Source organism: Pseudorasbora parva, chromosome 4 (assembly GCF_024679245.1).
Source record: "Pseudorasbora parva isolate DD20220531a chromosome 4, ASM2467924v1, whole genome shotgun sequence".
In the NCBI taxonomy this organism is placed as follows: Eukaryota; Metazoa; Chordata; class Actinopteri; order Cypriniformes; family Gobionidae; genus Pseudorasbora; species Pseudorasbora parva.
The window spans coordinates 56,401,340-56,427,711 of NC_090175.1; the positions used below are offsets into that span (position 1 = coordinate 56,401,340).

Consider the following 26,372-nt stretch of genomic DNA (forward strand, 5'->3'; position numbering starts at 1 on the left):
TGGTGGGAAAATGTGAAGCTGCTCGCTGATCCACACGCTGAAGATTAGTTATAATGAGACACGGCGCCTGTAAATATCAGACTTTATGCCTCTAGATTGAAATGTGAAATGTTATTTCGGAGCAGTGACAATGCTCATTAAAAAACAATAAAAGTCTCAGACATTCTGGTTGAAGAGCTGGAATAAAATATAATGCTGGAAAGCTGCAGTTTAACTGCTGAAAATGAATCAATGCACATTCAAGAGCAAGTTTAATTCTTATTTGACAATACGTACGAGAAATAGTAATGCTTGCTTTCAGTTGCATTATGGGTAGTTGCGTTATGGATTTAACCTTTGTGAGTTATTTCGGGAGAATATTGATATGTTGGTGTAGTCGTCCACACTTGAGTTCAACCCGACATGTGATTGTATCCTATTCCAGCAGATTAATCAAGCGTTTGTGACTCAGACACGCAGGCGTTCGGTTGAAAGACTTAGGGAAAATAATGAAAATAATACTTTACATGACTGATCAAATATCTGATTTATATTCAGAGCGCTTTGGTGCAGCTGTTGTCTAAACTGCTCAATGTATTCACCCGCCCACGATCCAAAAGGACGAGCGTGCTACGGCTAACCTTACGACCCCGCCGGTCTGTTTCTCCCAGAATATACGCCGTGTGTGTTTTCAGGTTCAAGATTACAGCATGCACATATATACGTCTGTTTCTTGTTTCCCAGATGAAAGTTTTATTACTCAGATGTTGAGTTTATATTGAGATTTTGGACTTGTCTTGTTGAATCTGAGACATAATGCAGACAAAAATGAGTATCTACTCACTGTCATGTTGTGTCAAACCCGTGTGCTGTCGGTTTTACTCTGTGGAATACAAATAGAAAGATTTTGAGCAACTGGTCATTACATTTTTGTGACCACAACGATCAAGCTCAAATTTAACACTAGTGTTAATACAGATTCACGGTCTCCATGAAGCCCCTTCTTCTGGAAAGCTATCAGTATAAGAGAATATAAACAAATCTGACAGGTCAGGCTATTCTCACAAAAATGCGTATAAATAGTACGAGTGTGCAATGTAGTGGAATGTATACGCCAAAACTCATTTTGGCGTGTCTATGGTACGCTGTTTTTCGCGTGCATATGATACGCATTTTATGGCGTATTATACATACGAACCCCCCACCCCACCACCCTAAACCTACCCAAGAGCGTGTCATATGCACGCCATAAAGTGCGTATCATATGCACGCGAAAAACAGCGTATCATATGCACGCCAAAATGAGTTTTGGCGTATACATTCCACGACATTGCACACTCGTACTATTTATACGCATTTATGTGTGATCGGGTTGGACAGGTTCATGAACCAACCAAAAGGGTAGAGGGAAGGAACCTAAGAGAATGACAGAGAGAGGAAAAAGAGAGAAAACACACACAGACACCCCTACGCTGTGCTTTGATTGGTTGGCTGGATCGGTGCGTCTCCTCTGAATTTGCCTCATCGACACTTCGAATTTGACTCCTATCCTTGAATACTCATATTTAATAATTGTTTAATCGACTCTTCATCCTCAATAAACCCGTATCCAGCGTGACTATGGAGCTAGAAATATGAAGTGAGCTGAATTTGAATTGTATTAATCTGAATTATTGTCAAGTGTAATCTAACAAAATTGAATATTATGTTGCACTTTGCATAGTTCTGAATTTGAATTTTTAAATGTTGAATATAGAACATTTGAGATTGAACATATCTGAAATGTTTTTATGTCGAAATTGTATAGACATGTATTTTCAAACAGCAGATATTTTGTTCTGAATTAATAGACTGGAAATATTCAGTTTTTGAAATTACAGATTCAAACATTTCTAAAATTCAAACCACAGAAATTCAGATCTTACAGAAAGAAGGCCAGGGAAGAGTAAAGGATGTCAGAAAAGTCCAACGGAGCGCCATCTGTTCATTTCCTATTTGTAATGGAATAATCAGAAGATCAAACAACACTTTTATACTTTTTTGTATAAAATAAAAAAATAAAGATTCAAACGGTTATGAATCAGCGCATTGATTAATGATTTGGATCACCAATGTCACGTGATTTCAGCAGTTTGACACGCGATCCGAATCATGAATCGATTCACTGATTCATAACCGTTTGAATCTTTATTTGAGGTTTGAAAACAAACGCGGAAGAGAAGCCAATGCTGAATAAAGTCGTAGTTTTTGTTATTCTTGGACCCAAATGTATTTCCGACGCTTCAAGAGACTCTAATTAACCCACTGATGTCTCATATGGACTACTGTGATGATGTTTTTATTCCCTTTCTGGACATGGACAGTATAGTGTGCATACACTTGCATACGCTCTCGGACTAAATATAAAATATCTTAAATTGTGTGTGAAGATGAACGGAGGTCTTACGGGTGTGGAACGACATTAGGGAGAGGAGTTAATGACAGACATTTCATTTTTGGGTGAACTAACCCTGTAAGTCTGACCCAGGATCTGTGTAACTAAAAAACTGTACAAACACAGAAAACCAGAAAGGTACTAATATGTACTGTTAAAGCACTGATATGTACCATTTAGGGGTTAGTAAGGTACAAAGATGTACCTTTTCATTTTTGTAACTTAAGGTACCGCCCCAGTGACAGCACTGTACCTTTTTTTTCCGAGAGTGTATAGAGAAGGACTTTTTCATGCTCAAACAGCAACATTACACACTAAAGACGGATGAACATGGGAAAAGCATAATAGAACCCCTTTAAATAATGGATTAAAGATATTAATAATAGAAATCATAGGTTACAACCTATGTTTTCTATTATTAATATCTTTAGTAAATGATTTATGATTGCATTATGCAGGAATATCACCGAATCATCTTCATGCTATGACATGCAAACAGCATATGATACCATCTTACACACCGCAGAAGGGTTTTGACAGATGGGGTTAATCGCATCATCTCCACTCATCACGGACAGCTCCGGATCGATCCGCCTCCGTGTTTCTCTTCTGCTCGGATTGTACAAACCTGATCCGGTCTGACCCAGCCGACCCGAAAACTGCCAGCCAGAATATTTCTGACAGCGTTCCTGGGATTGTAGATGAGCATATTTCACCCCGAGGACATCTATTCTCCAATAAAGGCCCACTGAAATCAAAATTGAAGTTTTTTAGCTTTTACTATGACTGTGTTAGCCTTAAAGGGTTAGTTCACTCATAAAAGAAACTGATGTCATTAATGACTCAGCCTAATGTCGTTCCAGACCTCCGTTCGTCTTCACACACAGTTTAAGATATTTTATATTTAGTCTGAGAGCGTATGCAAGTGTATGCACACTATACTGTCCATGTCCAGAAAGGGAATAAAAACATCATCACAGTAGTCCATATGAGACATCAGTGGGTTAATTAGAGTCTCTTGAAGCATCCAAAATACATTTGGGTCCAAAAATAACAAAAACTACGACTTTATTCAGCATTGTCTTCTCTTCCGGGTTTGTGTTCAATCCTCAAATAAAGATTCAAACGGTTATGAATCAGTGATTCGATCAATGATTCGGATCGTGTGTCAAACTGCCAAAATCACGTGACATTGGTGATCCGAATCATTGATGCATGAAGAACCTTTAATATCCAGATAACCTTTCCATTGCTCAAAATGTTTTTTTGTAGTGAAAAAGGTTCTTTAGACTATAATGGGTAGAAAAAAAAGGTTCTAACCTTTCACAAAACGGTAGCCTAGTAATCTAGACGCGCCCTAGCGGCAGCAAATCTAACCTGCTGCGAGTGTCGTCTAGCAACTCTCAATACCCTTCTGAGCTGTAAACGGCAAACTTTGGTCGGGCCAATCACATCGTGTATAGAGCCCCGCTTAACATAATGACGGCCCAGTTGCGTTTGCGTGCTTCTAGTAAACACAGAAACTGGCGAGCGGCGGCGGTCTTTCGAATCAGCTTTGACCGCGACTCTGGAAGACTTGAGTTAAGCTTTTCTCTGAGAAAAGGACAAAGAACGGCACTGAAGTCATTCTTAAGAAGGGAAGATGTGTTCGGAGTTTAGCCGACTGGATACGGCGAATGTTTAATCTGTCAACAAGCTCTGCTTCACCTTCGTTGCTCTGGTTGGTTGTAGCGCCATCCTATCGCGTGCAGAGGGAGTTTGAAAGACAGCCGTTTATCCGCCCCTCGGATTGAGCCGTCAATGGGGAGTTTCCAGACCAAACATCATGATGTGGGTCTGGCTTGTCAGGCTAACAAAACGGTTCTTTAAGGAACTAAAAATAGTTCTTCTATGGCATCACTTTGAAAACACATTTTGGTTCTCCCTGGCACCTTCATTTTTAAGGGTGTACCGCTCTTGTTTTTGCTGTTACCGTTCAGCATGTTTATATCGACCCCTCTTTCAGTGCTTTCAAAGATTGATTTTTTTTTATATTTGGTGCTTTTTGAATTATAGATGTCACAAAACAGTATCTGCATCTTAGACATAAAACCTCTTTTAAGAGCAAGAATGGAGAAATGCTGAGCAAGACTCTAGTGAAAAATCCTTTTTGTAAAGCAGGAGATGTAAAAGGAGATGGAAAGCATTCTTGCCCATAGAAACTCATCAATGCACTGCTATCGAGCTTAATTTGATTAGTTAACATGACCCTGGTGTACAGTAGATACACTCTAAAAAAATCTGTTTGTTTTTTTTCCAATCGAAATCCTGGGTTGAGTCTTTTCATTTCATTTTTGGGGATATTTTTTCAGTGTTTGGGTATTTTTTGTGTTAGACAGATCCTGGGTCAGACGTAACAACCCATTGTTTGGGTAGTTTTTGTGTTACACAGATCCCGGGTCAGATGTAGCAACCTAAGGTGTCCCATGAGTGTTGCATCGGTCTTTCGTGTGATGCCTTGCCCTAGCATATTTTGCTTTAATTTTATTTAAAAAGCGGTGTTGCGGTGGTAACGGGTCAACAGCGACTGGACGATCACACTTCAATTACTTCTAAAATTTGCTCAAATGTAGGCAATGTGTATTGAAAACAATAAAAAATATGCTATACTGTAAAATATAATTGAAAATAAAGTATGAAGTTAAAAAAAGCAGAAGCTTGCGTTCTGCGAGTGAGCGGCGCCTCGTGGTTCCATCCCAAAGGGCCATGAAATCGCTCTCACGGACATTTTCCTGGACCGTTCCCACCTGGTGGAATGACCTGCCGATCTCAATTCGTGCTGCCGAGTCTGTAGCCCTTTTTAAAAAACATCTTAAGACACATCTTTTCCAACTGCACCTGACCAATAAAGACTAGCACTTAAATATCCAATTAAATGTTGTGTTTGTTTGTCAAAAAAAAAAAAAAAATTGTTTGTGTACTGTGCTCGATTAACTGAGAATTCTTTCGGCCCTTGCAGGTTGTTGGCCTTGTTTGTTTCGTTGCTTCTATTGCTCTTCCCTTTTTGTAAGTCGCTTTGGATAAAAGCGTCTGCTAAATGATTAAATGTAAATGTAAATGTAAAAAAAATAAGCTGGTATTATATTATAAACGAATCAACCCATCATGTTGGGTTAAATAAACAACCCAATTTTTTGGGTAACATTAACCCAACATGTGCTCTTTCCTATACTTACCCAGCCCTTGGGTTAAAAACAGCTCAAACTGGGTTGTTTTTGACCTAGTGTTTTTTAGAATGTGTTGTAAGAATATGGTTCCAGTATAAGGACAATATTCCATTTCTAAAAGTCTCAGGATTAGCCAATCATAAGAAAATTATCCCGTACGAGCCCCCATGAATTTTAAACATTTTAGACTGTATTTTACCAAAGCTGATAAATCATACTACATAATATACTACAATCTGTTTTGTACCTTTAACAGTAACTGACATCCAGTATAATAACAGGAAAAAGATATGATGTATCAAAGTTAATCACAAATAGCTGAGGGAAATACTGCTATATAGAAGGTACAGTGTCATACACACAAATATCGAGTTTATTCAAAGTCTTATGGGTGAGTAAATTATGACAGAATTTAATTGTTTGGCTTAACTCTTCCTTTAAGCATTTTCTTATTTAGCAAGGGAGCAAGAGTCTTAGAGGAAGACAGATTAAATAAAGCAGGCGGCCTTCAGGGGTTTATGGGGTTTGTTTTAAGTTGTTCAATTATAGTTGACCTGATAAGTTGGCACTGAAGCGTCTGAGCTGTTATTAATCATGTACAGATGGCAAAAACTTTGATTGAACAGATATGGAAGGGTTAAAGTGTGCATTTTCTGCATGGGTTCAAGTGATTGCAGGTCAATAGCAATCACTCAAACTCAAGAAAAAACATTAAAAAAATCAATAGAGGAAGTCGAGGTGACGAGTAAAAGTTATGAGTATGAGTTATTGAACAGTTTGAATGCGAGCTTGCGCCAAGAGCTTGGGAAGGGGTCAAATTGTTTCCGATTAAACTCAACTTTGGTCTTTGTTAATCAAATGCTATTCAGAAGAAGTGGTCTTTGGTTGAAGTCTCAGCCCTCATGAACGCACCTCTTCAGATGTGAAGTGGCTTCCGCTGGGACAGTCTTTTAATTAGCACTATTGGCGATACACTGAGCATTGCGTGGTTCCTTCTCTTCATTCTGAATGCAAACTGATTTGGATTGAGGACTCTGGAAGCTTCAAGACTCAATCGGAAAAGACTTACAGTGTATAGACGTGCAGCGGATCTAATGCTTTATAATCTCGTATTGTATTTAAGGACAGAAAAGTCGTGACTTTTCGAAGAGCAAGATGTTTTAGGTAATCATGGACAATTATATTCATAAAATAAAATGTATTAAAATAATGGAAAACATAATCTGTAAAGTGTAAAACTTTTAAAAATACAATATTTATACGTTTACATAATATACCATTAATGGGGGCTCGTCCGGGATATTTTTCTCATGATTGGCCCATCCTGAGACAATTTAATATTGCTCTTGTACAGGTGGCATAGCAGCGCATCCTCATATGAGAATGATTAGTGAAGGATCATGTGACACTGAAGACTGGAGTAATGATGATAAATTCAGCTTTGATCACAGGAATAAATTACACTTTACTATATATTCACACAGAGAACAGATGATTTACACTGGAATTATATTTCACTGTTTTACTGGATTTTTGATCCAAATAAATGCAGCCTTGGTGAGCAGAAGAGACTTCTTTCTGAAACATTGCACAATAAACACATCAATTATATTACATTTGGCAGAAATGATGGTTAGAGTTGTAGTTAGAGTAGTTAGAGCTTGAGTCCTTTTCTTTTCTCTGTGTTTCAATAATCAACACTTTTTTCATTCCCTTACAGTAAAAGTGAAGGCCGCTGGCTTCCATGTGCAATTATCTGATACAATAAACACATTAAAACGACCCCTAGGGAGACAAACTATTATTTATCCGGCCTGCACTGACAACAAACAGACTTGAGCGACGCGTGCTTGTAGAAAGCCAAACACAATCTGCCTGTTATCAGGTATTTCCCACACAGATTAACATGGAGCTCACCTGCAAGTGCTTACATCTGCAATCCAATGGGAGAAAAGGGGTCTTGCTTTGAGAAACCGGCCTATATATCGCCTCAGACTCCCAAAGAATCCAATAACTGGGAAAAAGATCCCAGTCTTGCGTCCTCTTTGCTAATTCCATGAACGTTGTTCGTCCAATATCAGCAACCCCGAGCGCAGGTCTCTGTGGAGGAATAGAAATGCAATCTAAATCCATTTTGTGTTTACTCAGGCCCTCAGACACACAAAGTGAAGGTAATAACCTTCAGCCTTTGCTTATCTGTCTGTTTCCAAAGCGAGTTAGTGAGCATATAAGAAATCAAATAAATAACTGCTAGATTCTCTTTTATCCTTCCACAGACTCGTGTGATGTTGACCTGAACTTCCTGACTAAAGGCTAAAAACATGGTAGGAAAAGACAGCACATATTCTCTTATCTATCTTAAAAGGACGAGGAAGAAATCACAGAGCTTCAGGAAAGTTTTCCCCAAATATCTCTCAAATGATAATCTCTGAATTGAATGAAACTTCAAGCGTGTTCAATACTCGAGGTACATGTGTCGTGTTTGGACTTTGACGGTGAAGCTTAGAGTCTGAACATCTTCAAGCCCTCCAGAGACGTCGTGGCCTTTTCTTCCGCATTTCCCTTTGGTGATTTCCATTATTTTAAAAATGCCAGCTTCTCGAGGCCTTCTGTTTCCAGGTACACCCAAACGTGAGCAGCATCTGTATCTCTGGCTTTATTTTCAGCACTTCATTTGAAGAACTCCACTCACAATAGATTGGAAATAAATTACTCTAAACAGTTGCGTTTGATAACATTTAGTTTTTTCGCTCAAGGCTCAAGCAAATGTACTGCAATACAGATGATAAGATATACTAGAATACTAATATATAGTATATACACACACACACACATGCGTTCACACAAAAATAATATAAAATATATGTTATTTATATTTATGTATACATATTTAGGTCAACATATACTGTATATAGTGTGCTGTCAAATCGATTAATGTTTGTTTACACACAGCATATGCATGCACGCACACAAAATTAACAATCACCTTTATTTGCTCAAGCTAATTTACTGCAATAAAGATAATCAAATATATTAAAATACTAAAACATATGGTATATACACATGTGCATTCATACAAAAATAATATAAATCATATATTAGTGCTGTCAAATCGATTAATCTCAGTTAATCACATCTAACATAAAATGTTGTGTTTATTAAATATGTGTGTGTATGCATATGTATAAATATATACAGTATGTGTGTGTATACTGTAAGTATTTTTAATTTTTATTTTGAACAAATTAACAGTTATAAATCACAAAAACAAATAAAAAAATATAAATATTCCTCAAGGTATGAAAATGATAAACCTTTTAAGCCAAATCTTGTTACCCATTAATGACAGGTCACCAGATCAGTGTAAAACAGATCAGTGTAAAACAGATCAGTGTAAAAACAACCCAGGTTAAAAAAAACCCAAGTTGGGTTGAAAATGCACTGAGCCAACAATTGAGTTGTTTTAACCCAGTGGTTGAGTTGTTTTAACCCAGTGGTTGGGTTAAATGTTGCTTAAGACAACCCAATTGCTGGGTAAGAACAACTCAACCATTGGGTTAAAACAACCCAATTGTTGGGTCGGTGCATTTTCAACCCAACTTGGGTTGTTTTTAACCCAGCATTTTTTGGGTGTATTTATTTTGACCTCCATAGTGAATGACAAACTTTTTATGAAGGTTAAATGTCTCCTTTTCACTAAAAAAAACCCAAACAAGCTATATTCGATAACTAGAACAATAGCACCAGATGTGCTGAAGATCTCCAGAACTGAACATTCCCGATCAACTCAAGCAAGACTTGTTTTTCCCACTCCAAGCATTTCCACTCGTTGACTCTTCTCTGACCCAGCAGTGGCCTAGATTAAATGACTCGTTAGGGAGCTCGTTTAGCTTTTAAGCGCTCCTGTAATTGAGAACATCAATATTGATTTCCTATTGAGAGGCAGACTCGGGCCGATCTCTGAAGCCGGAGACCTGCAGGCTCTTGATTCACACACACTCTGTCCTCATGAGAATCCCACTGATCTTATTGGTTCATTAATTCCTGCGGTACATTACCTGAAATATTGACACTGGGTGCGTTTACATGCACACCAGTAGGCTGATAACTCAAAAATATCAGCTTATTGAAATAATCAGTTTTCCCCGTTTACATGCAAACCAGTAAACTGACAAGACAAGCAAACCGCGTTTACATGACTTTATTAATAAACCGGCTTATTTCCTTGTAGTGACGTCCATAATAATAATGTCCGTATCTGACTCTGAGTTTTCCTAATGTTACGTCAGTTGTGATGTTAATAAAGCGTGTCAGCGGGAGATTTACGGCTCATATTATCCCTCATCAGTTCCAGATGCAGCGTTTAGACTGAACCTCTTCTACTTCTGCTGCGTGAGATGAGAACACATCTTTACAATGCTCTGGGTCTTAAAAGAGTCTGTGTTTGTGATTTATGTCCTTTTTCATGTAAAACGCTCGCTCGCTCTGTCTGGATGCGTTTAAATCTGCTGTAGGTTTGTGTTTTTGTCCCCTATCACACATGCGCTCTTCAATAAGCCGACAGAAGGCAGGTTAATGCGTTTACATGCCGCGCGGAATCGGGGTAAGAGGCAAAAATTACCTGTCCCGACCGATTTATGCTTACGCCGTTTATGACCGTACTCCGATAAAAGAAAACGGGTTACCGCGTTTACATGACCATGTTCATTGTCGGCTTATTGGGCATAATCGGCTTATGAACGTGAATGGAAACGCACCCCTTGACACTGTGAAGCCATAAAGACATCGATATCAGTCCACTGTCCCAAACCAGAGAGATCTCTAGTAAAGTTACTTTACAGCTAAATCAACATGATTGCATTCATGCAGATTCTCGTCTCATTCCTGTATTCTGTGCAACACAAAGACTTTCATTTTCAGTTTCCATCATCATACTGTGACCTCTCCAAATGGAGTGAAACTGAACTCTATTAGTGAGCACATCTCACGATATGAAAAGATCTCCATGAGTTCAGAGATGGAGACGAGCTCATCTGGCATATGATCATGTGTGCTGAAATGAAAATTAAACCTTCTTTAGGGGAAAAAAAGCATATTGCAACATGTCCTCCAACCAATATGCCTATATAGGTCGTTTTCACTTCCTTGAAATACGACCCATAGGAGCGTTTACTAAAGTTGCGCTCCTATCGACAATATTTTAACTCATGAAATACGACCCATAGGAGCGTTTACTAAAGTTGTGCCCCTATCGACAATATTTTAACTCATGAAATACGACCCACAGGAGCGTTTACTAAAGTTGAGCTCCTATCGACAATATTTTAACTCATGAAATACGACCCATAGGAGCGTTTACTAAAGTTGTGCTCCTATCGACAATATTTTAAGTCTTGAAATACGACCCATCGGAGCGTTTACTAAAGTTGAGCTCCTATCGACAATATTTTAACTCCTGAAATACGACCCATAGGAGCGTTTACTAAAGTTGAGCTCCTATCGACAATATTTTAACTCCTGAAATACGACCCATAGGAGCGTTTACTAAAGTTGTGCTCCTATCGACAATATTTTAACTCATGAAATACGACCCATAGGAGCGTTTACTAAAGTTGTGCCCCTATCGACAATATTTTAACTCATGAAATACGACCCATAGGAGCGTTTACTAAAGTTGAGCTCCTATCGACAATATTTTAACTCCTGAAATACGACCCATAGGAGCGTTTACTAAAGTTGCGCTCCTATCGACAATATTTTAACTCATGAAATACGACCCATAGGAGCGTTTACTAAAGTTGCGCTCCTATCGACAATATTTTAACTCATGAAATACGACCCATAGGAGCGTTTACTAAAGTTGTGCCCCTATCGACAATATTTTAACTCTTGAAATACGACCCATAGGAGCGTTTACTAAAGTTGAGCCCCTATCGACAATATTTTAACTCATGAAATACGACCCATAGGAGCGTTTACTAAAGTTGGGCTCCTATCGACAATATTTTAACTCATTAAAATACGACCCATAGGAGCGTTAACTAAAGTTGTGCCCCTATCGACAATATTTTAACTCATGAAATACGACCCATAGGAGCGTTAACTAAAGTTGTGCCCCTATCGACAATATTTTAACTCTTGAAATACGACCCATAGGAGCGTTTACTAAAGTTAAGGTTCCTATCGACAATATTTTAACTCATGAAATACGACCCATAGGAGCGTTAACTAAAGTTGTGCCCCTATCGACAATATTTTAACTCTTGAAATACGACCCATAGGAGCGTTTACTAAAGTTGTGCCCCTATCGACAATATTTTAACTCATGAAATACGACCCATAGGAGCGTTTACTAAAGTTGCGCTCCTATCGACAATATTTTAACTCATGAAATACGACCCACAGGAGCGTTTACTAAAGTTGCGCTCCTATCGACAATAATTTAACTCATGAAATACGACCCACAGGAGCGTTTACTAAAGTTGCGCTCCTATCGACAATATTTTAACTCATGAAATACGACCCACAGGAGCGTTTACTAAAGTTGTGCACCTATCGACAATATTTTAACTCATGAAATACGACCCATAGGAGCGATTACTAAAGTTGTGCCCCTATCGACAATATTTTAACTCATGAAATACGACCCATAGGAGCGTTTACTAAAGTTGAGCTCCTATCGACAATATTTTAACTCCTGAAATACGACCCATGGGAGCGTTTACTAAAGTTGTGCCCCTATCGACAATATTTTAACTCATGAAATACGACCCATAGGAGCGTTTACTAAAGTTGTGCCCCTATCGACAATATTTTAACTCCTGAAATACGACCCATAGGAGCGTTTACTAAAGTTGTGCCCCTATCGACAATATTTTAACTCCTGAAATACGACCCATAGGAGCGTTTACTAAAGTTGCGCCCCTATCGACAATTTTTTAACTCCTAAAATACGACCCATAGGAGCGTTTACTAAAGTTGCGCTCCTATCGACAATATTTTAACTCATGAAATACGACCCATAGGAGCGTTTACTAAAGTTGCGCTCCTATCGACAATATTTTAACTCATGAAATACGACCCATAGGAGCGTTTACTAAAGTTGCGCTCCTATCGACAATATTTTAACTCATGAAATACGACCCATAGGAGCGTTTACTAAAGTTGTGCCCCTATCGACAATATTTTAACTCATGAAATACGACCCATAGGAGCGTTTACTAAAGTTGTGCTCCTATCGACAATATTTTAACTCATGAAATACGACCCATAGGAGCGTTTACTAAAGTTGTGCTCCTATCGACAATATTTTAACTCATGAAATACGACCCATAGGAGCGTTTACTAAAGTTGTGCCCCTATCGACAATATTTTAACTGATGAAATACGACCCATAGGAGCGTTTACTAAAGTTGTGCCCCTATCGACAACATTTTAACTCCTGAAATACGACCCATAGGAGCGTTTACTAAAGTTGTGCTCCTATCGACAATATTTTAACTCATGAAATACGACCCACAGGAGTGTTTACTAAAGTTGAGCTCCTATCGACAATATTTTAACTCATGAAATACGACCCATAGGAGCGTTTACTAAAGTTGCGCTCCTATCGACAATATTTTAACTCATGAAATACGACCCATAGGAGCGTTTACTAAAGTTGTGCTCCTATCGACAATATTTTAACTCATGAAATACGACCCATAGGAGCGTTTACTAAAGTTGTGCTCCTATCGACAATATTTTAACTCCTGAAATACGACCCATAGGAGCGTTTACTAAAGTTGCGCTCCTATCGACAATATTTTAACTCCTGAAATACGACCCATAGGAGCGTTTACTAAAGTTGAGCTCCTATCGACAATATTTTAACTCCTGAAATACGACCCATGGGAGCGTTTACTAAAGTTGTGCCCCTATCGACAATATTTTAACTCATGAAATACGACCCATAGGAGCGTTAACTAAAGTTGAGCTCCTATCGACAATATTTTAACTCCTGAAATACGACCCATAGGAGCGTTAACTAAAGTTGAGCTCCTATCGACAATATTTTAACTCCTGAAATACGACCCATAGGAGCGTTAACTAAAGTTGAGCTCCTATCGACAATATTTTAACTCCTGAAATACGACCCATAGGAGCGTTTACTAAAGTTGAGCTCCTATCAACAATATTTTAACTCCTGAAATACGACCCATGGGAGCGTTTACTAAAGTTGTGCCCCTATCGACAATATTTTAACTCCTGAAATACGACCCATAGGAGCGTTTACTAAAGTTGAGCTCCTATCGACAATATTTTAACTCATGAAATACGACCCATAGGAGCGTTTACTAAAGTTGAGCTCCTATCGACAATATTTTAACTCATGAAATACGACCCATAGGAGCGTTTACTAAAGTTGTGCTCCTATCGACAATATTTTAACTCATGAAATACGACCCATAGGAGCGTTTACTAAAGTTGTGCTCCTATCGACAATATTTTAACTCCTGAAATACGACCCATAGGAGCGTTTACTAAAGTTCTCATACCCATGACATTATACACATTTGTGTCCTCATATGTCACAAAAACATGCCCCCCCACACACACACACTCTCTCTCTCTCTCTCTTTTTTTTTCTCTCTCTCTCTCTCTCTCTCTCTCTCTCTATCTCTCTCTCAAACACACACACACACACACACACACACACACACACACACACACACACACACACACACACACACACACACACACACGTCGTGTTTCCATGTTTTATGAGGACTTTCCATAGGCGTAAGGGCTTTCATACTGTACAAACTGTACATCCTATCCCCTGATTTTGTCCCCATAACGTAGGGATTACCAGGTCTCACACACACACACACACACACACACACACACACACACACACACACACACACACACACACACACACACACACCTCAAGTAACAAAACAAAAATCTATATAGATCATCACACCTTTTAATCTGCATGTGGTTGATTTATGAGGCGTGATGTGCGAGATAAGGCCCTCTCAGATCCTCTGATCACACAGGGGCTCGACTCCCTCACATTGATTTTATTTCTCATTCAGAAAACACTCTTAGCGCGAGATCTTCACCTCATCGACTACAGTGTCAGAATCCCAGCGCCAGTGTGTCGTCCAGTTACGGCTGGCAGAAGCTCATGAAGACTCGGGCTGAGATATGAACAGCGGTGTTATGGATTATTATACTGATAGAGACCCTGACCTGCTGTCATTATGCTGCCTTCACGTGCTATCGGAAGTTTCCTACTTCCCACTTCAGAAGTCGTGATTACAAGGTTCTTGTGTTCATGTGCTTTGTTGTCGGAAAGAATGGATTCATACTTTTGTGCGTCTCTGGAAAATGTTATTTTAATACTATAACCATTTCAGTCATTTCCCGGTCCCAGAAAAATCCCTAGCAAACATAGCAGCACAACACGAAAGCATATCGTTTATAATCACATTCATAATAAAGGCATAATGTAGACAAGATAAGTCAGATTAAAGACTAAAATGGCAATAGTTTTCAGCCAAACATCCTATAGTATTTACCACACTATCTAGACAGTTGCTCACGATTCTGAAATGATGGTCAACTACGTGCAATTTTCGATGTGTTTAAAATATATGCTTCATACAATACAATATGCTTCAAATGATTATTAAATAATGTTTTTATTTATTTATTTATTTTTACTTCAGATTTGTTTTACTTAGGACAATTTTGTGAGTACACCGATAATGTCATTCCAAACAGCATTTCATATAGAGAAAAAACAAAAAACCATTCACAAAAACACACTGCATGTGAACTAAAGCCGTGAACACACACACACATAGTAAATATTTATGTCTCAATAACATAAACAAATTCTTGGCAATATTTTCTTTTTCTTATTAGGAGTGTAAAACTTACAGCAGAGTAAACACAGTACACAACCTCATTATTAATTTATGTTAATATGTACTACTTTAACGACAAGACAATTAAACTGTTGCAGGAAAAAAAAAAAACTAATAAAACCTGCCACAGCAGAAATTCGTCTCTTATCCGCCATTTTTAACGGTTATGCCACGGCCATCTCGGGAACTCGGGTATCAAAACTATTTCCGAACTTCCCAGTGGGAAACACGACATCAGGGGGCATTCATGTGCAATTTTTACACATGAAAACTCTTGGACACAAGGAAACTCTTATTGACTATAATTCGGATGGCACGTGAAGGCAGCATTAGAGCCGAACGCCAGACTGAGCAAATATCAGCAGATGTGGAGGCCGTCTGTGAGGGCTAACCATGTTACAGAGCACGAGCTGATCAATCATGAACTTGTGGCTCTAAGAGTGCTTTCACAGCTCTAGTTCGGTTCATCTGGTCCGAACCAAGGGCAAACTGTTATACACTGTTGCATGTTTCAGCTTTTTTGGTTCCTTTTCACACCACACTGATTGCTTTGGTCCGAACCAGTTGAAACGAACTAAAACTCAGGCACGTGACAACATCCACATCACTCATTGGCCATGGCGTATTTCCTAAACTGCTTTTCGATTGGTCAGAATTTACGTGTGGGAAAATTCCAACAGAAGAGGAAAAGCCAGAAAACTATAATAAAACTATGGAGAGACGACTGCACGTGCTGGTTTTATCCCTGGCCATAATCTACTACACGGTGTGTGTTTACCACAGTACGCAAACAATACATTTCTATAATGAAGCGCCGATGTGACTTGAAAACAACGCTCTAATGCACTGCAGACGGCGAGCGCGCATCGCTCCTCACTTCAAGTGCCAACGATCTATCAGGTAATAATGCCATGCACACAATAGCTGTGTCTCATTTCCTTAAATTTCGAAGGCTGCGTCCTCCGGAGGACACGTCCTGTGTAGGATGCAGTATACGGAGTGTCCTCAATCAGAATTAAATGAGACGTCCTTTGTAGGACACACAGGAAGTATCACATTGCTATGCCAACACATTCAGCCTCGTTGCGCTCTCACGCCAGTTTATATGAATGAAAATTATTTATAACTTGAAAATTACTATGAAATGTTTCTTGTCCTGACAGCAATGTACTGTTCTAAACGTTTAAAAAGCACTAAAGCGTTGTAATCCTGTTAACCACAACTATCTGTTTGAGGTAATAGAGCTTAAACAATAAAAACAAGCTCTAACTTACATTTTAAACACCACACCTACGCTCGCATGTATATCTGGCGGTGGTGCCGTTTTTTCATATAATATAAAAATAAAAATGACGGTTGTTAACGGCGACGCAAAGAATTGTGGGTTATCTCCAGCCATGAAGGCTACACCTCATGCACACTCCGAAATCCTGTGAAAGAAGGACGCATTCGAAGGTCGCATTTGGAGAGTCCTACTCACTTTTTTGAAATGAGACGGCCTTATGCGGCCTTCAAATGCGACCTCCGGAGGACGCAGCCTTCTGAAATGAGACACAGCTAATGCCAGCGCAGCTAACTACAGCAGCTGGTTCAGTCCAAAAATGATCAGTACTTTTGCAGTTGGTTCTGTTCGAGGTCGGATCACGTTCTCACCACAAACGAACCGCTCCAGAGTTTGGTTAAAAGCGTACCGAGACCAGCTCTTCAAGGGTGCTTTCACACCTGCCTCAGTTAGTTCGGTTGAATCGTACTAGAGTTGGTTTCCCTCTTTGGTGCGGTTCGTTTGGTCAGGTGTGAAAGCAGCCTAAAACACACGGCTCTGGCCTTCAGAGCTCATCAGCGCATTAGCTCCAGCCGTCTCAGAGAGTGTGTGAATCACAGCGAGACACTTTCGCTGAAATGACTGAATGAGAGCTCAATATAAATCGCACATGCGACCGAAAGGTCAAACTCGTCCCCTCGCAGATCTCATTTGCTTCCTTTGCTCTTGTTGACTCAAGCGTATATGACAAGATTGTTTCAAACACCGGAGGGAGATTGAAATGAATGCTACTATATTATCATGCAATTTAAAGTCACAAATATATTTTTCAGCCCTCAGAGTTCCCTGGAAGAATTGAAATGTCTCTTTATTGCATTCTTGTAAAGATGATGAATCTATTTATTCAAGTAGGCCTAGTAGAGAGAGACTGTGTGTGTGTGTGCGTGTGTGCGTGCGTGTGTGCATGTTTTTGTATAATATGAGGACACAAATGTGTATAATGCCATGGGTATGACACAGGTATTACAGGAGAGGGTGAAATATGAGGACATTACCCATGGCCCCACTTTTCAAAAGGCTTATAAATCACACAGGAGGAGTTTTTTTGAGAAAGTAAAAATGCAGAATGTTTCCTGTGATGGGTAGGTTTAGTACATGAACACACTCGGTGCGTTTGTCTTATTTGACCCACTCGACAAACTTCATGTTTCACCTAAGAAACACTTTTAAGATATTAAAATGTCCCTTTTACTGAGTAGATGTGCCCGAAGTCAAACCCACTTTTCAACAATTACTTACTGACCCTTCAACCTGAATCCCACAGCCATCATAAATTAAGAGCTCGTTCTTTGAACAAGAGTCAAAGCAATTATGACAGGGTGATTCATTTACAAAGAGCTCGAAGCTCTGCACGAGCAAAGTCAGATCCGCCGCTCCAGTCATTATTCATTGTTAGAAATAACCAATGGAAGTTTTTTTGGGATGGGGGGGCATAATTCAAAAACCTCAGATGTCCTCATAAATTGAGTTTTTTACAACAGGAGGAGTAAACTTTCAGCTGCTATGTTTACATCTAAAGTTGTAAATTTAACTTACGCACAAAATTGGACGAAAGCTGTCATGTTCTCTTGCGTTTGGATGCTGGTGTTTGGGAACGCAATCGTGTGACACGCTTCCGGAGGAATTAAACCAAATCATTCTGATCACAGACTTTGATTTAGGCGTTTCAGAGCCACCAAAACAACATTTGAGATGCTGTGATGCCATTGGTCCGCTGGATAGAGACAGAGCGACACACGTCATAATCTGAATGCCACGCCCACCGGGGGGGGGGGGGGGGGGGGGCGACAAACCAACTGTCTCCATTGACTTTCTATTGCGGGGAGTGACCTCCTCGCCATTTCATGAGATCAGTCTGGGAATGGAGAAAAAATATTACCACTTAGCGCCTCCGGTGGACGTTTCACCAAAAAGTGCAGGTAAACGTACCTGCACTGTAAAATCCAATTAGTAAACCTTACTTAAAAAAAGCATGCAAACCGATTGCCTTGAAAAAAACAATTAAAGTCAAATAGGAATAGTATGTAGAACTAACAAGAGCCTGTCTAGTATTGTACACTTACAAAAGAGTACCAGTAACTTAAATCAAATTTGTATCGTATACTTAATCATTTACTTTAGATGTACTTGTCTTAGTATAGACTACTCAGAATTACCATTTTAATCAACTAAATCATATCAAGTAAAATACACTTTGTGAGTATTCCTAACGCATTTATGAAAGTTGTGCTAAGGTGATGTTTTCTGCATACAACTTGGAATTACTGAGCTTACTTTACTTCAAAGGCAATCCAGTTTACTTGTTAAAACCATGCAAACCGATTGCCTTAAAATTCTCAAGTAAGCTGAACTTAACACTCAATTAAGTAAGCTTAATTGCATCAAGTTTTTCTTACTTAAACCATTCAAGTTGTGTCAACTTAATTCTTCTGTGAGTTGAGGAACTGTGTACTCCCAGAATGCATTGCAGCACAAATAAATTAATCACAGGGCAATCATAACTCCATTTTATTTGCTGTCTTTTGTCAGTATAACCCCAATAATGACAGCAAATTAACTTGTAATGGTCTTATTAAGTGTAAAAAAATAATGGTACCATTGTTGTGTTTTGCATGCTGAATGTTGAAGTCTGTGTGTGACTCAAGCATGGTCAATTGTTGGATATTGTCACAAATAAAGAGGCATTATATCATTACAATTAAAAGTTTGTTCGAAGTGTTAGCAATGAAATGTTAAAAGGTCATTAATTGATATTACATTTATATATATAAATAAGCATATCTGTATGTGTATATATATACTTATTACTTCTCTTCCTTTGAAATCAGATAACTGGGATTTCGTGTTGCATTGCTGCATCAATAGGAAGAGATTTATAGTAATATAAATTAAGTTCCAAGTGCCCAACCAAAGGAAACACTGATCACCTTAATGGTGAGAAATTTTAGGAAATCAACATAAATTTATGAAGTCAGCTTATGTGACGCTTTCCCAAAGTATTTAGTTGTATTTTTAATAATATTCAAGATGACTAGAAAATGAGTGAATGCAACTGAGAAGAACGATGACTGCAGAAGTGGAGGAAATGAGGGAAATGCTATTAAGAATATCCCCACCTCAACCTTTGGCCCGCCCACCTGTTTTTTTTTTTTTTGGCAAAATGGTACTCAAACTAGTCAAGTAATGTTTACGTGGGTTTTATAAGTAACAAAGGCATAGCATGCAAACAGTTCAGATTACTAAATTGTTTTAAGTAAGTTCAACAAATTATTGGACATTAAGTAAAGTTTACTAAAAAATCTTAGTAAGAACAGCTGTTGGATTTTACAGTGTGGAGGTACATATTTCAGGTGTTGCAAAAATGTAGGCAGAGTCACGTATTTCCAATGAGCCTGGGTTGCTAAAAGCTGATATGTGACAAGGTTTACAGAAAACCAGCTAAAGAACCCAGAACCAAAAACCCAGAAGTTTTTATAAGCTGTTGACTCAAAAAAACGAGCGTTTAAGGACACAAAAGTGGATACAGGCACTCGAGACAGAGCGCGTCATGCTATATTACACTGAGAACTACGCCCACTGGAGGGGAAAGTCATCAGAGACAGGATATTTGACTAAATGTCTACAGCACACGTAGGCATACTGAGGCACACTGAGTGTCAGGATCCTAAAATGGACCCCTTCTTCCAGCTGAAGCTTCACTTCTTATTGCCTGTGTCCACTTTTATCTCCTTAAATGCTCAGTTTTGGAGGTCGACAGCTTATAAAAACGTAGACATGTGTTTTTTAGCTTGTTTGCTGTACACCTTGTCACATATCATCTTTTAGAAAGTGTTCTGCGTTTTGTAATAAGTCTGAAATGACAAGGAGGCAGCCTCACGCAATACAAAGTCAATGGAGAGCGTTGGATTGTCATAGTTTATGCCAACACATCCTCACACCCAACTCGTCACATGTGGACGCTTGACCAGGACCCCTTGTCGTCACTTTTCAACGAACTGGGCGTACCTTTATCGTCAATTTTCGACGCGCTGGGTGCTGCATTCATTTCAATGAGAAACCTTTGGCGTCATACACAGACACATTTAATTCTTTGCGTTTGTAAAAGCAGACATGATTTTATTAATATTTAAAGGCTACTTTTATATTTTGGAGCAACTAACCCAACTCCTACCCTAAACCTACCCACATCTAAACAATATAAAACACATAACAGGCAAATAAATGTACAGTCACAAGTATTTATAGCAAAAATGGACCATAATAGTATAAAAGTATTAACTCATGTTGCATTCCAAGTCTTCTGAAGTCATACGATGTCTTCATGTGAAGAACTGAGTTGATCTTGATATTTTAATCGCTGAAATGATGATCCCGCTGCCCCGTGAACGAACTCATTCATATCTCATTCAAATAATAAAAAAAAGACTCCTGAGCCTGACGCGATCACAAGACACACGAGAGCCAATGACATTTTACAATCAATGCTGACGTAATGACGCAATTGGTCACAAGACATACGAGAGCCAATGCAATTTCACTATGAAATCTGAAGTACGGGCAGTTTTATTTGAAATTTGATTGTGTTTGTTCATGATCTTCGGCGGATGATGCTGATCGCTTTTGGGGATTTTCTTCATGCAAATCAATCGTTTGGCCTCGGAAAACGGATTATTTACCTTTTTTGAATAACTCGTGGATGCAGACGTATGTTATATCCTGTGTTTTATATCATGTTCACACAAATGGGTAGGTTTAGGGATGGGGTGGGGTTGGGTTACATGTTAAAATGTGTCTAAATAGCGTAAATAAAATAAATGTAAATGAAATCATGTTAAAATGTGTCTAAATAGCGTAAATAAAATAAATGTAAATGAAATTATGCTTGCTGATTTAATTAAGAAGCACACTCCAACATGTCATAATGGCAAAATTATAAACCAATAAATCATTTCAATAAATAAATCAAAAAATAAATTTCACCGTGACGATAATATTTCCATTCCCATGTCTGTGTATGACGCCAAAGGTTTCTCATTGAAATGAATGGAGCACCCAGCGCGTCGAAAATTGACGATAAAGGTACGCCCAGTTCGTTAAAAAGAGACGACAAGGGGTCCGGGTCAAGCGTCCATATGTGACGAGTTGGGTGTGAGGATGTGTTGTTTATGCGCATATCCCGATATCAGATTAAAAAAAAATCCTCCTCATTTGAGAGTACATTTTAAGAATTTATGCACGTTTCCATTCAGTGTTTTTTTTTAATGCAATATCCCAAAATATAAAAAAGATTGATAGAAACAGCTAGAGAGTATCTAAGAAAAGCTCTTTCTGGGAAAATACTGGATAAAGTGTTTATTTCACGTCAAAAAGAGTGCTACTGTATGTGATCAACCAAAATGAGAATCAAAAATGAAATGTGACCAAGTGATACGTGACCAACACTTTGCCTTTGGCATTTGTTGCAGTGATATGATGAATATTTATTGATTAAAAATATCTCTGTTACAGATGTGAACAAGCTGGAAAATATCAGCGGGCTAAGACTATGAGGTTACGAATAATCGATGATGCTGAGAAGACCAGTTTTCTGTAACTACACTTCAACTCTGACCCACATGATACTGGATCAGACAAGATAAAAGGAGAATTTCTCCTAATACTTCATTTTACAGGAAATATTGTGTGTGTGTGTGTGTGTGTGTGTGTGTGTGTGTGTGTGTGTGTGTGTGTGTGTGTGTGTGTGTGTGTGTGTGTGTGTGTGTGTGTGTGTGTGTGCTTGTTTTTGTGACATATGAGGACACAAATGTGTATAATGCCATGGGTATGACACAGGTATTACAGGAGAGGGTGAAATATGAGGACATTACCCATGGCCCCACTTTACAAAAGGCTTATAAATCACACAGGAGGAGTTTTAGTGAGAAAGTAAAAATGCAGAATGTTTCCTGTGAAAACAAACGTGTGTGTGTGTGTGTGTGTGTGTGTGTGTGTGTGTGTGTGTGTGTGTGTGTGTGTGTGTGTGTGTGTGTGTGTGTGTGTGTGTGTGTGAGATTGTGCTATTCAGTAAATTATTGTATTTAGAACATGAAGTTTGAGTATATGGACCCATATAATCAGCTGTTCTTGTGAATTATATTCCAAGTCTTCTAAAAATATATATAATAGGAGGAACAATTTTCTACTTTAGCTTTTAAGTTTAATGCATATTCATCACCTCAGGATTAATGTCACTGACGAACATCACAAAATAGTGAAGTATGTAAAAAAAAAAAAAAAACTTTCATTAATTGATTGAAAGTTCATACAAATCTATCATATGACATGTCCCAAGAAGAACCAATCAAGAATCTACATAATAAATTGCAACAAGTTGGGGTTGCAAAATAAACACTTGTATTTTGTTTTGTGCAGCCAATTAGCTGTTGTTTTGACACAAATTTGGTCATTTGGCTTATCCCAATTCAATATTTAGCCCAGTGTTTGTTCCACTGACTGGAAAACACTTCTGCTGTGTTTATGCACAAAATTGCCAGAGTGTCATGTTGATAATTTGCCATTTTCATGCATTACAGTTTATGTCAATATTATTTAATTTCAAAGTTCTACAGAAATATTTAGCGGCAATGCTGAAGTGCATCGCTTAAACAGAAAACAATCAGTGATGTGTGCTGAAGGCCAGACGTGATCGTTCTCATTGAAAACCGCCCGAGCTTCAATTCAAGAGTCTATTAGACGAGTCTCTATGGCTGCTCATGAGCTCCGCTCTAGAAAGACCAATTAGATGCGGTTTAAGAGAAGCTTTTCTGCGCCACTGGAACAATTTAAGGCTGAGTGCCCTTCTCAAGAGCGCCGTACAGGCATTATCCATTAGGAGATTGAATCCTCAACCCCGGTTACTGTTTAATTTATTTTCCATTGCCATGGAAAGACACAGCCTGACCTCGCCGTCCTGAAATTAATGAATTTCCTTTGTGTCTAATGAGGTCAAGGGCACAAAAAAAATGATATTAAAACAATCGGTTTAACTAACCGCAGGTGTTTATATGCACAAGCACGGACGTCTCCATAAAAGACCTTAAAGATCTGCGCCATTGCTTACGCATGCAAATACACGAGATATTCTCCACACGGAAAGCCTTGAAGTAGCTCTGCGCCAATTACATTAAACGAATAAATTAGCATAACTTACCTCAACACTTTACCTTGTCAAACAACAACATAGTTACTTAAAACTCCGTAAGGAGCGGCCTTGCTAATGAGCCGTAAGCCTACTTGATCTTTATCACCGGCACTGGCCAGGTGAAATTGGACTGGCTCATTACACCATTTAGAAAACAATTGGATTTTAATAACTAATTCCCCTCTGTGATTAAACTCCTCTCCTTAGATGCCCTTCATGGTAATTGTTTTAATTAAAAGCGCTGTACGGGTGTGTACTACAAGGACAGATGCCACCAGATTCCCGCTAAGATAAATGCCACCTGGGAGGAAGATAATGAAAACCAATTAACCATAATACTCGTGTCATTATGTTGTGTGGCGTCTTAGAGTGTCTTCACCCAAATCCTCTGACGCACCGTTTAACACGGTCATGATGTGAAACAACTGGAGCTGACGTCGGAGCGTTGTGGTTTTCTTTATGGATGTGTCTATGATTTGCTCCAGTCATTTGATTCACCCTGTAGCTCTGTATATGACATATTTAGTCAAATTCTGACTTGTGAATATCATTTCTGTAGAGGAGAACTTGATACTGACCAAAGTATCCCATTATTTTACCTCCATTCCTGATGCCGTGTTGAACTCATGTCAGAAAGGTCTTATTTGTGGGTCAAGCGCACATGAACGTCACCACAAAGTCTCAATCATGAGTGAGAAAATATGTCAATTTGTTAAGAACTGATAAGGGGTTCTGGGACCCAAAAAGTGTGAGAACCCCTGCTTTATGAAATTCAGATTCAGCTTTACAGTAATAAACTGAAAAACTGCATCAGAATCAACCATGCAAGCATCAGTAATTAGAATATATGACAATTCGATTTACAGAATTTAAATAAAATGTTGTTAAAAAATATATAGCCGCAATTGTCTGGGTTTAATAACTTTAAAGCCTTTAAGCGCAATTGTAAGTCAAATCTGTGACTAATGTTGTAGGAGTTTGCTGTAGCGCCACCATAATATCAGTTGGGGCGAGATTTGGTGACGTTGTACAAGGGGTGGGTACTACCAGCCCTCAGAGTTGTCTAGGAAGTCCCTAGGAATTACAGGTTTGGTTTATAGGTTTGGTCGGCCCGGCCACTTTTGGAGGAAGCTCTGCACAAAATTGGTGGAATTTTGATATCTGAAAATGTTAAAGGTGCCCTAAAATGATTTGAAACTATGTTAAATTGTTCTCTGATATCTACAGAGAGGGTATGTGGCTTATTTAAGGGCAAAAATGGTCCAGATACAGTTTTACAGGTCCATTTACAACCCTATAAATTGTCCCTAGGATGTAATGCTCTGTTTTTGCCTTATTTGAGTCATTAATATTAAAATTAGATGTTCTGATTGGTATTTCAGCAGCTCGTATCATATAAACATCATACTTAAGTTCTCAAATATGACTGTCGTTTTAACTTATATGGTGGAAAAGGTGACGTTTGCTAGAAGGATCGAGTGAACGATCTGTAAGAAAAGTATCTACGGTTGTATTTTGTAATACGAAATAATATTACCCTTTGTCATTAGACACACTATTTAGTTTGGTATGGTACTTGGAGTTTTCTATTGTTACTGTAAGCATCTTGCGTTATCTAGACAATGCGGTCTCTCTAAGAAACTTTCAATTTAATCAGAAATTGTTTAATCAGTCAATAAGTCGATAAATTACTTACTGCTTGCAGGAATACAGTCGCTCTCTTTCTTCAGTTTTAGACGCTGAGTGAAGCTTGCTTGAAATGGGCCGAACAGACGAACGATCTTGAATTAAATTGTTGTGGTGTCCGATTATAAACATCAACCATGACATTTTTTATCTGTGGGAAGGATATGAAAAGTCCTCACGTCTCCTGCACCGCCTGAACATGACGTGTGTCATGAGAGTTGGCGTTTTTGTTATCCTCCAGTGTCTTCTTACCCTGCAGTCCCAGTTACCGTCAGTTCGGCCTGACACTGAACATGTTTGGACAGATGCGAATGTTGGGGGCGTGCATATAAATGATCTTTCTCTGGTTTGAACGCAAATTTGCATTTGTTTCTTTCAGGAGTTCTTGAATGCACTATGGCTCTTAACGTATGATGTCACCGGATGTGGGCGGAGCTTACCTCATGGGTTGTAATGAAGGAGTTAAATATTTAAATTTGGAGGATAAAAGAACAGCAGTGCACTTGTAGCTGAAAGTATTTATCTCAATATAATGTTGAGTCTGTTCCTGTTCCTGACAACTCATCTGAAGACTGACATGCAGAAATGATTCATCCCATCTACTTCAGTGTTGTTTTTCAATGAAATTATGATAGTCATGGCCACA

The 26,372-nt window shown here is 38.7% G+C and overlaps 1 long non-coding RNA gene across 1 annotated transcript; it reads right to left on the reverse strand.

Moving 5' to 3' along the window:
- Window positions 1-845: 845 nt before the first annotated feature.
- LOC137074189 (uncharacterized) lies at window positions 846-24,085 on the reverse strand. The gene is made up of 3 exons (XR_010904942.1): window positions 24,050-24,085; window positions 7,537-7,719; window positions 846-862 (listed from the first exon to the last, which is right to left on the reverse strand). It is a non-coding gene; the product is annotated as an uncharacterized lncRNA (long non-coding RNA).
- Window positions 24,086-26,372: the final 2,287 nt, after the last annotated feature.